Source organism: Oncorhynchus masou, chromosome 28 (genome assembly GCF_036934945.1).
Source record: "Oncorhynchus masou masou isolate Uvic2021 chromosome 28, UVic_Omas_1.1, whole genome shotgun sequence".
NCBI lineage: Eukaryota > Metazoa > Chordata > Actinopteri > Salmoniformes > Salmonidae > Oncorhynchus > Oncorhynchus masou.
The window spans coordinates 45284871-45299893 of NC_088239.1; the positions used below are offsets into that span (position 1 = coordinate 45284871).

Consider the following 15023-nt stretch of genomic DNA (forward strand, 5'->3'; position numbering starts at 1 on the left):
TCACCACATGCACAAGAGAGGATGTGGTAAAGAAAAGCAAAACAATCACCTTGAAGGTAATTGTCTCTTATCTGTGTACATAGATTTTTGGTTGAAAAGGCATGACAGACAAACTACAGACCAGCCATTGCATTGACAGTTGCTGTTGGGTTAGCTATCTGGCATTCATCCTAGCTTTTTCAAATTTAACTAGGCAAGTCAGGTAAGAACAAATTCTTATTTACAATGACAGCCTAGGAACAGTGGATTAACTGCCTTGTTCAGGGGCAGAACAACAGATTTTCACCTTGTCAGCTAGACCTTTCAGTTACTGGCCCAATGCTCTAACCACTAGGCTACCTGCCGCCCCAGCTTTACCATCAACTGGCTCGCTTTATCAGGCAGCATTATTGTTGCAGGAATTAAATTGCACTATGTTTTAATACCCAATTAAAATGAAACACTCTGTCAATTCATAAGGATTTGTAAGATCCTTATTTTATAATAATGGTCAGAGCCCAGTCTTAAAGTCAAACAGCAGAGTTTATTCACGAGAGTACTGAACACGATACAGTTTACCACAGGTTATAAACTGAAAATGACGTCATTAGTTTTCGAACTGTTCCGTCTCTTCTCCCACCCTGGTACAAAGGCAGTATCTCAAGCCTTCCCACATCGTCTCCCTACCAATGTAATATTATTTATGACCGAGCCAAGGTCTTCTTGTGTAGATAAGCATTCTAGCCAGTCTGAAGATATAGTTCATTCATTTCTACCAAGGAACAGACAGTCATTGTTCTAATTCTTGATTATATTTACACACATTATATTCAGTACTAGGATTAAGAAAGAGAATTCATACATATACAGTAACATAATAGTATTCTGATTAGTCAGTCCTGATTGAAATGTATACATAATTAGTCATTATTGATAAAAATTCCCTTAACAATTATATATATGAGGAGAAAATGAATATATTTGCTAGTTAATCATCTGATTGATAGTTTATATAAATGCCATTAACATTAGCTAGATAGCTAGCTAAATTGAAACTACTGCAGGAACAGCTGACTCCCACCATCATCACTGCCATGTAGCTAATGTTAGCTAGGTTTCTAGAAAATAAAAATATAGCTATATTTGCTAGCTATATTTTAAAAGACATTTTACTGACTTCTGAACACATTTTGTCAAACTACTTAATTCCACTGCCTATGTATTAATCGGTGACTGAAAAAGTTGGCAAGAAAAATGCACCTCCCAATTAAACTGCGACTAGATTCGTAGGCTGTATTGGTTGGGTATAGTTTGGCTGATGTGCACATTTACACAGGTGTTTAATTAGCCTGGTTAGCCAAGTTACTGACTGACTAGGCTTATTGTTATTCATGTTTTTATTATTGCATTTCAGATGAAGAGGGAGTAAAATCACTAGAAAGCAGCATGCTGCCAGACCACCACATGACCCTAGACGTATTAGTCAACGCTTATGAATTGGATATTGTATGTGAATTCCCCATTTGGATCAATGATACTAACGAAATGTTTGGATTGTTCAGTAACATGTGCAGTAAATGCGAATACAGCTTCAGTGATGAAAGGTACATAACGAATTTGTCAACTCCCTATCAGACCAATGCATACTGCTTCAAGCTGCCTGTGTGTATACTGGGGCCGTCAATGGTACCTTCCTTTTGGTACCTTCCCTTTTACAGCAAGGGTCTCCTTATTGCTGTCTCCTAGGTAATTGACATGTACTGTATGTTCTGACCAATCGGAATCCACGCTTCAAGATTGTGATGATCACGCGGGCTGTGATAGCTTCAGAGAATAATATCGGTTTATATGCTGATTTGGTGAGTGTGTTTATAAGGAAGTGCATAGGAGATGTTGTACACACTGTGACTATTAAAACCTACCCTAACCAGAAACTGTGGATCGATGACGGCATTCGGGCAAAACTGAAAGTGTAAACCTATTAAACCATGGAAAGGTTACTGGGAATATGGCCGAATACAAACACTGTAGTTATTCCCTCCACAGTGCAATCAAACAAGCGAAATGTCAGTATAGAGACAAAGTGGAGTAGCAATTCAATGATGTATGTGGCAAGGTCTACACACAATCACGGACTACAAAAAGAAAACCAGCCACGTCACAGACACCGACATCTTGCTTCCAGACAAACTAAACACCTTCTTTGCCCACTTTGAGGATAATACAGTGCCACTAATGCGGCCCGCTACCAAGAACTGTGGGCTCTCCTTCTCTGTGACCGACGTGAGTAAGACGTTTAAACGTGTTAACCCTCGCAAGGTTCCCAGCCCAGATGGCATCCCTAGCCACGTCCTCAGAGCATGCGCAGACCAGCTGGCTGGTGTATTTACGGATATATTAAATCTCTCCCTATCCCAGTCTGCTGTCCTCACATGCTTCAAGATGGCCACCATTGTTCCTGTACCCAAGAAGGCAAAGGTAACTGAACTAAATGACTATCGCCCCGTAGCATTAACTTCCTTCATGAAGTGCTTTGAGAGACTAGACAAGGATCACCTCCAACTTACCTGTCACCCTGGACCCACTTCAATTTGCATACTGCCCCAATAAGTCCACAGACAATACAATTGCCATCACACTGCACACTGCCATATCCCATCTGGACAAGAGGAATACCAATGTAAGAATGTTGATCATTGTCGACAGCTCAGCATTCAACACCATAGTACCCTCCAAGCTCATCATTAAGCTTGAGGCCCTGGGTCTCAACCCCGCCCTGTGCAATTGGGTCCTGGACTTCCTGACAGGCCGCTCCCAGGTGGCGAAGGTAGGAAACAACATCTCCACTTTGCTGATCCTCAACACCCCACAAGGGTGCGTGCTCAGCCCCCACCCCCCTGTACTCCCTGCTCACCCATGACTGTGTGGCCATGGACGCCTCTAACTCAATCATCGAGTTTGCAGACGACACAACAGTAGTAGGCTTGATTACCAACAACGATGAAACAGCCTATAGGGAGGAGGTGAGGGCGCTCGGAGTGTGGTGTCAGGAAAACAACCTCTCACTCAACGTCAACAAAACGAAGGAGATGATCGTGGACTTAAGGAAACAGCCGAGGGAGCACCCGCCTATCCACATCGACAGGACAGCAGTGGAGAAGGTGGGCATTTTTAAGTTCCTCAGTGTACACATCACAGACAAACTGAAATGGTCCAACCACACCGACAGTGTGGTGAAGAAGGCGCAATAGCGCCTCTTAAACCTCAGGAGGCTGAAGAAATTTGGCTTGTCACCTAAAACTCTCACAAACTTCTACAGTTGCACAATTGAAACCTTCCTGTCGGGCTGCATCACCGCCTGGTACGGCAACTGTACCGCCCATAACCACAGGGCTTTCCAGAGGGTGGTGTGGTATGCATAACACATCACCGGGGGCAAACTACCTGCCCTCCAGGACACCTACAGCACCCTAAGTCAAAGGAAGGCCAAAAAGATCAAAGGACAACAACCACCCGAACCACTGCCTGTTCACCCCTCTACCATCCAGAATGCGAGGTCAGTACAGGTGCATCAAAGCTGGGACCGAGAGACTGAAAAAATAGCTTTATCTCAAGGCCATCCAACTGTTAAACAGCCATCACTAACACAGTGAGGCTTCTGCCTACATACCGTGCCTTGCAAAAGTATTTGGCCCCCTTGAACTTTGCGACCTTTTGCCACATTTCAGGCTTCAAACATGAAGATATAAAACTGTATTTTTTTGTGAAAAATCAACAACAAGTGGGACACAATCATGAAGTGGAACGACATTTATTGGATATTTCAAACTTTTTTAACAAATCAAAAACTGAAAAATTGGGCGTGCAGAATTATTCAGCCCCTTTACTTTCAGTGCAGCAAACTCTCTCCAGAAGTTCAGTGAGGATCTCTGAATGATCCAATGTTGACCTAAATGACTAATGATGATAAATACAATCTACCTGTGTGTAATCAAGTCTCCGTATAAATGCACCTGCACTGTGATAGTCTCAGAGGTCCGTTAAAAGCGCAGAGAGCATCATGAAGAACAAGGAACACACCAGGCAGGTCCGAGATACTGTTGTGAAGAAGTTTAAAGCCGGATTTGGATACAAAAAGATTTCCCAAGCTTTAAACATCCCAAGGAGCACTGTGCAAGCGATAATATTGAAATGGAAGGAGTATCAGACCACTGCAAATCTACCAAGACCTGGCCGTCCCTCTAAACTTTCAGCTCATACGAGGAGAAGACTGATCAGAGATGCAGCCAAGAGGCCCATGATCACTCTGGATGAACTGCAGAGATCTACAGCTGAGGTGGGAGACTCTGTCCATAGGACAACAATCAGTAGTATATTGCACAAATCTGGCCTTTATGGGAGAGTGGCAAGAAGAAAGCCATTTCTTAAAGATATCCATAAAAAGTGTCGTTTAAAGTTTGCCACAAGCCACCTGGGAGACACACCAAACATGTGGAAGAAGGTGCACTGGTCAGATGAAACCAAAATTGAACTTTTTGGCAACAATGCAAAACGTTATGTTTGGCGTAAAAGCAACACAGCTCATCACCCTGAACACATCATACCCACTGCCAAACATGGTGGTGGCAGCATCATGGTTTGGGCCTGCTTTTCTTCAGCAGGGACAGGGAAGATGGTTAAAATTGATGGGAAGATGGATGGAGCCAAATACAGGACCATTCTGGAAGAAAACCTGATGGAGTCTGCAAAAGACCTGAGACTGGGACGGAGATTTGTCTTCCAACAAGACAATGATCCAAAACATAAAGCAAAATCTACAATGGAATGGTTCAAAAATTAACATATCCAGGTGTTAGAATGGCCAAGTCAAAGTCCAGACTTGAATCCAATCGAGAATCTGTGGAAAGAACTGAAAACTGCTGTTCACAAATGCTCTCCATCCAACCTCACTGAGCTCGAGCTGTTTTGCAAGGAGTAATGGGAAAACATTTCAGTCTCTCGATGTGCAAAACTGATAGAGACATACCCCAAGCGACTTACAGCTGTAATCGCAGCAAAAGGTGGCGCTACAAAGTATTAACTTAAGGGGGCTGAATAATTTTGCACGCCCAATTTTTCAGTTTTTGATTTGTTAAAAAAGTTTGAAATATCCAATAAATGTCGTTCCACTTCATGATTTTGTCCCACTTGTTGTTGATTCTTCACAAAACAATACAGTTTTATATCTTTATGTTTGAAGCCTGAAATGTGGCAAAAGGTCGCAAAGTTCAAGGGGGCCGAATACTTTCGCAAGGCACTGTAATTAGATTTATGTAACTTCTTATAGTCATACAAACTGCTCCGAATGCAAGAACAGACTTATATTAACTTGGCCCTGCCTGTGTTTAGACTGGTAGCCCTGTTCTGATCTGATCAATCACATATACATATTTGTTTTGTTTTTTACATCAGATATTTTTCGGAGATGATCTGATTGGTCAAAAGAACAATTAGTGAAAAAAGATCAGACTTGGGTTGCCTGTCTAAACGCACCCTATTTATCCTATTTTTCAGTCTTGCCTGGGATGTATATTTAGTTCGCACACCTGTGTGATGTCTTTATATACACGAATGAAAATGTATTCACCCTTGATAGGAGACTTTCATTGATATTAACCTTTTGAATCATACGCTCTAAGTGTTGTCTTGATAGAGAAAATCTGCAAGTCACAAGAGTAGTTAGTAAAAATAACAGGATAGGTACATTTTTTTGTAACCTTCCAAAAAGTGAAAATAAGTTGTTTATACCTAATTTTATTTCAAATTTGACAATTTGAAGCCTTGAGAGTGGCATCCTTCCTCTGGGAACTGTTTGCTGACAACAGGGTGGCAGGTTTTTGATGTGCTGCTCTCGAGTTCCATGGCCCAGTCGACTCACCTGGGAATAGGGGGACGACACATTAGTTTTAATAAAAGTCTGGGAGACTAAGGGCTGTTCTTATGCACGACTCAACACAGAGAGCCTGGATACAGCCCTTAACCATGGTATATTGGCTCCGAGGTGCCTTATTGCTATTATAAACTGGTTACCAACATAATTAGAGCAGTAAAAATAAATGTTTTGTCATACCCGTGGTATACGGTCTGATATACCACATCTGTCAGCCAACTAGCATTCAGGGCTCGAATCACCCGGTTTACACCACCGTAGTGTATGAGGTTTGCATAAAGTATATTACCACCAGCAGAGCTTACTTCTCTGCGCTCTGGAGAGATTACATGTAGTTGATATGAAGGCTCTGGAGGTCCTTGGAATATTCTGTCTCTGTTGCACCTGTTGAGAGATATATAAAGATACCAAATGCTCTTGAAAGAAAAAGGAAGAGTTAACATTGTTGATTGAGGACTATAAGGGTAAAATCAGACAAATTGGGTGTGGGGGGATCCATCGAGACGATCCATCAACCAATTAAAAACGTAAAAACAGCATTCTTCCCCACCAAACAGCCTTGTTGGACATGCGTTTCATGCATTTTGGTTTGAAAGTTGCCTTACTCTGTAACTTCGCTCTCACTCCCCCTGACACCTAAGCCCTCACCCCTGACCTCCCAGGGCCTCCTGCAAAACCCTCTAATCACAGTATCTCTGACAGGGAGTTACTCCAGGAGTAGACAGGTTTATGGGGCATAGGGCTTCTCCACTCCTCATGTGAGTGGAGTATTAGCTATAAATATATATTTTTTTCTTTAAATATGCATGACTTACAGACATGGAGTGTTCCATGTTCCTGCTGGTAGTAGGTCTCCACCTGGATGCAGGGAAATAATAGTCCCACTAAGCGCAAACCAGATGGGATGGCGTGTCGCTGCAGAATGCTGTGGTAGCCATGCTGGTTAAGTTTGCCTTGAATTCTAAATAAATCCCAGACAGTGTAACCAGCAAAGCACCCCAAACCATCACACCTCCTCCTCCATGCTTCACGGTGGGAACCACACATGCAGAGATCATCCGTTCACCTACTCTGCATCTCACAAAGACACGGCGGTTGGAACCAAAAAATCTCTAAAATTTAGACTCATCAGACCAACAAACATATTTCCACCATGTCCATTGCTCGTGTTTCTTGGCCCAAGCAAGTGTCGTCTTCTTATTGGTGTCCTTTCGTAGTGGTTTCTTTTAGAGGTCGACCGATTAATCCGCATGGCTGATTAATTAGGGCCGATTTCAAGTTATCATAACAATCGGTAATCTGCATTTTTGGACGCCGATTATGGCCAATTACATTGCATTCCACCAGGAAACTGTGTGTCAGGCTGACCACCTGTTATGCAAGTGCAGCAAGGAGCCAAGGTAAGTTGCTAGCTAGCATTAAACTTATCTTATAAAAAACAATCAATCTTCACATAATCACAAGTTAACTTTACATGGTTGATGTTATTACTAGGTTAACTTGCTTGTCCTGCGTTGCATATAATCATTACGGTGCCTGTTCATTTATCAGTGAATCACAGCCTACTTCGCCAAACGGGTGATGATTTAACAAAAGTGCATTCACGAAAAGAGCACAATCGTTGCACGAATGTACCTAACCATAAACATCAATGCCTTTCTTAAAATCAATACACAGAAGTATATTTTTTTAAACCTGCATATTTAGTTAAAAGAATTTAATGTTAGCAGGCAATTTTAACTAAGGAAATTGTGTCACTTCTCTTGCATTCATTGCACGCAGAGTTAGGGTATATGCAACAGTTTGGGCCGCCTGGCTCATTGCGAACTAATTTGCCAGAATTGTAAATAATTATGAGATAACATTAAAGGTTGTGCAATATAACAGCAATATTTAGACTTAGGGTTGCCATCTGTTTGATAAAATACGGAACGGTTCCGTATTTCACTGAAAGAATAAACCGTTTTTCTTTTCAAAATTATAGTTTCCGGATTTGACCATATTAATGACCAAAGGCTCGTATTTCTGTGTTTATTATATTATAATTAAGTCTATGATTTGATATTTGTTAGAGCAGTCTGACTAAGCAGTGGTAGGCAGCAGCAGCAGACTCGTGAGCATTCAAACGTTACTGCGTTTGCCAGCAGCTCTTAGCAATGCTTGAAGCACAGCGCTGTTTATAACTTCAAGCCTATCAACTCCTGAGATTAGGCTATTAAAGTACTAAAGTGCCTATAAAAACATCCAATAGTCAAAGGTATATGAAATACAAATGTTATTGAGAGAAATAGTTGATGCGTCATAATTCTTATAATATCTATAACCTAAAACTGGGAATATTGAGCCACCAGCATTCATATGTTTTGTGCAAGGAACTTAAATGTATCTTTTTTACATGGCACATATTGCACTCGTACTTTCTTCTCCAACACTGTGATGTTGCATTATCTAAACCAAATTGAGCATGTTTCATTATTTATTTGAGACTAAATAGATTTTATTTGTATTATATTAAGTTAAAATAAGTGTTCATTGTTCATTCAGTATTGTTGTAATTGTCATTATTACAAATATATACAGTGCCTTGCGAAAGTATTCGACCCCCTTGAACTTTGCGACCTTTTGCCACATTTCACGCTTCAAACATAAAGATATAAAACTGTATTTTTTTGTGAAGAATCAACAACAAGTGGGACACAATCATGAAGTGGAAAGACATTTATTGGATATTTCAAACTTTTTTAACAAATCAAAAACTGAAAAATTGGGCGTGCAAAATTATTCAGCCCCTATACTTTCAGTGCAGCAAACTCTCTCCAGAAGTTCAGTGAGGATCTCTGAATGATCCAATGTTGACCTAAATGACCAATTAATGATAAATACAATCCACCTGTGTGTAATCAAGTCTCCTTATAAATGCACCTGTACTGTGATAGTCTCAGAGGTCCGTATATCATCCGATTAATCAGTATCAGCTTTTTTTGGTCCTCCAATAGTCGATATCGGCGTTGAAAAATCCTAATCGGTCAACCTCTAGTTTCTGTACAGCAATTTGACCAAGAAGGCCTGATTCAAGTAAATCTCCTCTGAACAGTTGATGTTGAGATGTCTTTTATGTGAAGCATTTATTCTGGCTGCAATTTCTGAGGCTGGTAACTCTAATGAACTAATCCTCTGTAGCAGAGGTAACTCTGGGTCTTCCTTTCCTGTGGCGGTCCTCATGAAAGTCAGTCTCATGATAGCACTTGATTGGTTTTGTGACTGCACTTGAAGAAACTTTCAAAGTTCTTGAAAATTTCTGGATTGACTGACCTTTTGTCACGCCCGGACCCTTTTATGTCTCTATTTTGGTTTGTCCAGGGCGTGAGTTGGGGTTGGTGTTCTATGTTGTGTAGTTCTATGTTTTGGCCGGGTAGGGTTCTCAATCAGGGACAGCTGTCTATCGTTGTCTCTGATTGAGAACAATACTTAGGCTGCCCTTTTCCCACCTGTGGTTGTGGGAAGTTGACTTTGTTTAGGGCACATAGCCTTTAGCTTCACTGTTTGTTTTTGTAGTGTTCGTCATCATTTTCCAAATAAAGAGAAAATGTATGCTCACCACGCTGCACCTTGGTCCTCTTCTTTTAATGGCCGTGACACCTTCATGTCTTAAAGTAATGATGGACTGTCATTTCTTTGAACTGTTCTTGCCATAATATGGACTTGGTATTTTACAAAATAGGGCTATCTTCTATATACTAACCCTACCTTGTCACAACACAACTGATTGGCTCAAACGCATTAAGGAAATAACACAAATTAACTTTTAACAAGGCACACCTGCATTCCAGGTGACTACCTCATGAAGCTATTTGAGAGAATGCCAAGCGCGTGCAAAGCTGTCATCAAGGCAAAGGGTGGCGACTTTGAAGAATCTCAAATATAAAATATTTTTTGATTTGTTCAACACTTTTGGTTACTACATGATTCCATATGTGTTATTTCATAGTTTTTATGTCTTCACTATTATTAAAGAAAAACACTGAGTAGGTGTCCAAACTTTTTACTGGTACTGTATATTTTATGGATACGGCTGGCTGCCCATGAGTCAGTCTTTTCTTTATGACTTTTGCGCAATTTTTGTTGTCATAATTGTCTACCTTGGGCATTTGGCTGACCAGTGATGTGTGAATAGCTAGCTTACTAACATTTGCAAAATATGGGAGTAATGACATAATATATGGTGAGCAAACAGTTTGTAAATGCCGTATAAATGGTTTATTATGGACCCTTAAAATTAAGTGTTACTCTAGGATGTTGCTAGGCCCAGCACAGGTAGTGTGGACTCATGGTCTTCTGTTACCAGACAGCTCATAGGTGATTGCATTGGAGCTAGGAAGGAAACAAAGACACAGATTTACTGCCAGTTCCTTAATTTGTTGGCTCTATACTGTATGTAATATCACTTAGGAATGACAGACAGTGACTGCAGAGAAGAACAAGGTGAATCAGAGACAGACAGACAGACAGGCAGAGAAAATGCAGCGACAGACTGCACAACAGGGAGGCAAGAGAGGCACAGTTATAGTGGTAAGTTGTATCTCCGGTGGTGCTTTTATGTGTTGTATTTGTCTTAAACATGAGCTGGTTAAAAAAAGAGCTGGTTGAAAAAAGAGGAGCACGATGGGGGGTGCGTGCAGTGAGTGCACGGTGATGTGGGCTAAATGCCAGGGATGAATTTTTGTCCCAATCGGCCCCTGGGCCCATGATGGCGAGCTGGGGTGTGCAGACATCAAGAAAGATTTTATCTTTGGAGGGTTCTTCCTATAAATATCTATGAACGGTTCCACCAGCCTTGTTCGCCTCTAAAATGTAATTATTTCTGAAAACAATTACACACAGTATATCATAAGGTCTTTCTTTGAGAGCCTAGTTACAGTGCCTTCAGAAAGTATTCACACCCCTTTACTTTTCCCACATTTGTTGTGTTAGAGCCTGATTTTTAAATTGATTCAATTCAGATTTTGTGTCACTGATCTACACACAATACCCTATAATGGCAAAGTGGAATTTTGTTTGTAGACATTTTTTTTAAGTGAATCAAACACATGAAAGCTGAAATGAGTACTGAATGTTATGGTAAGACTAAATAAGTTCAGGAGTAGAAATGTGATTAGCAAGTAAGTTGCATGGACTCCATTCTATGTTCAATAGTAGTGGTTAACGTGATTTTTTGAGTAACTACCTCATCTCTGTACCCCACACAAAATGATCTGTAAGTTCCCTCAATCAAGAAGTGCATTTCAAACACAGATTCAACCACAAAGACCATGGAGGTTTTTCAATGCCTCACAAAGAAGGGCATCGATTGGTAGATGTGTAAAAAATAAAATGTAATTTCTCAGCAAAAAAAATATTGCACCTTTTTGGGCCCTCACCAGTTTACATCTCTGAAAGAGGGAGAGGTGGGGCGAGAGAAGGAGAGCAATAGATATAGTAGGGTATCAGAGAGAGAAAGGGGGAGAGAGGAGAGAGAGAGCACGAGAAAGCCTGTCTCCTGTGTCAGACACAGGCAGCCCACTTGTGATTCACTGGGAGTGCACCTGCAGATTGAGTAGATAATGAAAACATGCAGATGAGTCTTGAATCACAGAGGAAGTAATTAACTGTTAACATGAGGAAGTGCTCTACTTTAGATGCCTTAGGAATGAACTTGGACCTACTCATCACATACTATGTGGTCTTCTTGGACTTCAAATCAAATTTTATTAGTCACATGCGCCAAATACAACAATATTCAGTACAGTGAAATGCTTACTTACGAGCCCCTAACCGACAGTGCAGTTTCAAAAAATACGGATAAGAATAAGAGATAAAAGTAACAAGTATTTAAAGAACAGCAGTAAAAAATAACAATATATACAGGGGGGTGCCGGTTAGTTGGGGTAGTATGTAGGTAGAGTTAATTAAAGTGACTATGCATAGATGACAACAGAGAGTGGCAATGGTGTGGGGGGTGGGCAATGCGAATCGTCTGGGTAGCCATTTGACTAGATGTTCAGGAGTCTTGTGGCTTGGGGGTAGAAGCTGTTTAGAAGCCTCTTGGACCTAGACTTGGCGCTCTGGTACAGCTTGCCGTGTGGTAGCAGGGAGAACAGTCTATGACTAGGGTAGCTGGAGTCTTGACAATTTTTAGAGCCTTCCTCTGACACCGCCTGGTATGGCAGGAAGCTTGGCCATAGTGATGTAGTGGGCCGTTCGCACTACCCTCTGTAGTGCCTTACGGTCAGAGGCCGAATAGTTGCCATAAAGGGCAGTGATGCAACCAATCAGAATGCTCTCGATGGTGCAGCTGTAGAACCCTTTTGAGTATCTGAGGACCCATGCCAAATCTTTTCAGTCCCCTGAGGGGGAATAGGTTTTGTCGTGACCGTTTCACGACTGTCATGGTGTACTTGGACCATGTTAGTTTGTTGGTGATGTGGGCACCAAGGAACTTGAAGCTCTCAACCTGCTCTTAACTTCTTGAATTCTTAATAGGAGTGTAAGCCGTGACTTCTAAAAACCCATATAGATTCACTAGGTTTTCCCACACTGCTGATTGTAAACCTACTGCTGAAAATGGCATAGTCTGCTCTAGGCAGTCACGTTTGGTCTCTAACCAGCCGAGCATGGTCTGTGTGCTCATGCCTTTGGGGGCGTAAATCATACTGTCTGTTTGTCAGTGTACACCACGTGATTCATCAAAAATGTGCTTTGTGGTTAAGAAGAGCAGTCCTCTCCACTGTATCTCAGAGAGAAACACACACATTCTGATGCACACTCACTCACTCACACACACACACTGTTTCCTCCTCTCTGTGTCAAGAGCAAACAGAGAGAATTAGGTAAAGAGAGAGTGATGTCCTCCAGCCAAGATGGATGTTGGTGTCCTGCTAAAGAACAAATAGAAACACAAACCCAAAGCAAACACACCGCTGGTCTGTGAATGATCCACCCAAAATGATCTCTCAATCATACCCCAGGGAACTGAGTGTGTGTACATACATGCATGTGTGTGTTGACTTTGAAAAGGAAAACAGAAAAAGAGGAGGGTAGGAAACCCTTGGTTGGGTTGGAATGTTAGTGTATTTGTCATGTGTTTCAGCCTCTGACTCACCTTGAGATGATGTTTACTGTGAGTAAACCTCCATCTTTCATTACTGGCATAGGCTATGCATCGATGCCTCCATAGTAGAAATCCATTTCCTCTCTTGGGATGTAGTCAAATTGCCCTCAAGGTAAAAAAGTTGTATTTTTTATTTAACTAGGCAAGTCCGTTAAGAACAAATTCTTATTTACAATGACGGCCTACCCCGGCCAAACCTGGATGACGCTGGGCCAATTGTGTACCGCCCTATGGGACTCCCAATCACGGCCGGATGTGATGCAGCCTGGATTCAAACCAGGTACTGTCGTGACGCCTCTTGCACTGAGATGCAGTGCCTTAGACCGCTGTGCCACTCGGGAGCCCCAAATGTAAATGTAACTGAATGCAGGTGAGAGAGGAGGGCTTGGTTGGGTTTTGCTCCTCGCTGAGGCTTTGCCAGTTGGGATTGATTTGTTTGATTAAATGATTGGTTATCTATCGCAATATATACTTACACTATATCCTCAGTGGATACATTTTGGATTGATGCTGTATCTACAAGGGAAAGCAAAAGTGCTGACTGAGCTAAAGATGCGGTCAAGGATTTTTCTTCATCCTACGAAGGAGATATAGATTTATGGCAATTATCTCGTAACAGTGGGATAGGTGTTATGGAAATGCTACTGTAACAAGGGTCTGTTTGGTTCATACTAAAATCAGAGTCCCTAAGTTTGTTTCTTTTAGCAGATTACTTTTGCAAGCCTCTGAGAAATGGTAATAAGAGGGGTGAGGTGCGTAAATTGCAGTGTAAGGCTGTTTTCACTGCATAGCAAAGTAATAATTTATCTCTTCATATTTCCCTGGAGACATATGTCTGCTCTCTTATAGAGTCTCTTCATGTTATTTCTAAATCCAGACACGGCAAGCTAAAAGAGAGACGATATGTCCTCATCCTGAAGTGAATAAAATATGTGCTATGCTGTATGCCAGTGGTCTGAGTCAAGATCACTTTGAGTCAAAAATGCAGGCCGAGATCTACCGCTCAGATCTTTTTTAAACAGGACTTTAAAAAATTAAGCCTATGCAACATTAACCAATTAAAAACAGTTCTGTAGCAATGAGGTTTGTGGAGCAGGCTATAGGCCCAATACATTATCACGGCATATTGGCTCTGCTTGAATTGCCCTGCCAATGTTGTTCTTCACAGACCATTTTGAAATTATATTTTTTAAATGTAGGTATATGATCACACTGGTAATAATTTGTTGTATTACTTGTGAGGCACAGCTAAGTAAGCATGATAATGAGCTTTTTTTTACTGGACTGATGGCTGCCTCTCACCTGACTTCTCGTTACTCCACCCTCCTTCCCTCCGCTGAGAAAAGGGGAGTCTTCCAGCTAGTAGCCTCATGCACCAATTCATGTTTCTCCTATGACCAGAGAAAGTGAAATATCCCTTGATAATTAAAAAAGACAGAAGCCGCTAATAATTACAACTCAAGCTGATCTGAACACTTTGCTTAAACTCCTTCATTGCAGCTGCAGCGCTGGTTGTAGCTTGTGGAACTGGGAGAACCCGCATTTTGTGGCTTATGATGGTGTTGAACAAAGTGTTGACAGTTTTGAATAACAACTTAAAACATACACATAAAAACAGCAGACTTTTGCTGTATTCGTTGAGTCTCTCTATAGTCATGGTTTTAAAAGTTTTTTTTACAGTCTATAGCGCGAGCAAACTGTGCAGACACGGTGTTCTGAGCTATCCGATTGGCCAAAGGTAGGCCTCTAGGTGCACTTGATTGTCTCTCTGGGAGTTCGACCTTCAGACACATTAAATGGTTATGTATGGGAACATTTTGCCTTCCCGGCGCTAGGGCTGCGGAATCAAGTGCACCTACCCCCAACAGAGCGAAGCAAAAAACAACAAAAAATAGGAACGCATGGCTTTATGGTTGGGGTTTTTACAGAAATGTTTGGTGACCGACTAGGAATGCCTTGGAGATGGAC

The 15023-nt window shown here is 41.4% G+C and overlaps 1 protein-coding gene across 1 annotated transcript in view; it reads left to right on the forward strand.

Moving 5' to 3' along the window:
* The window catches only part of LOC135517654 (band 4.1-like protein 4), an 85957-nt gene that overhangs the window by 19932 nt on the left and 51002 nt on the right, over nucleotides 1–15023 (forward strand). The gene's annotated exons all lie outside the window — the stretch shown is intronic.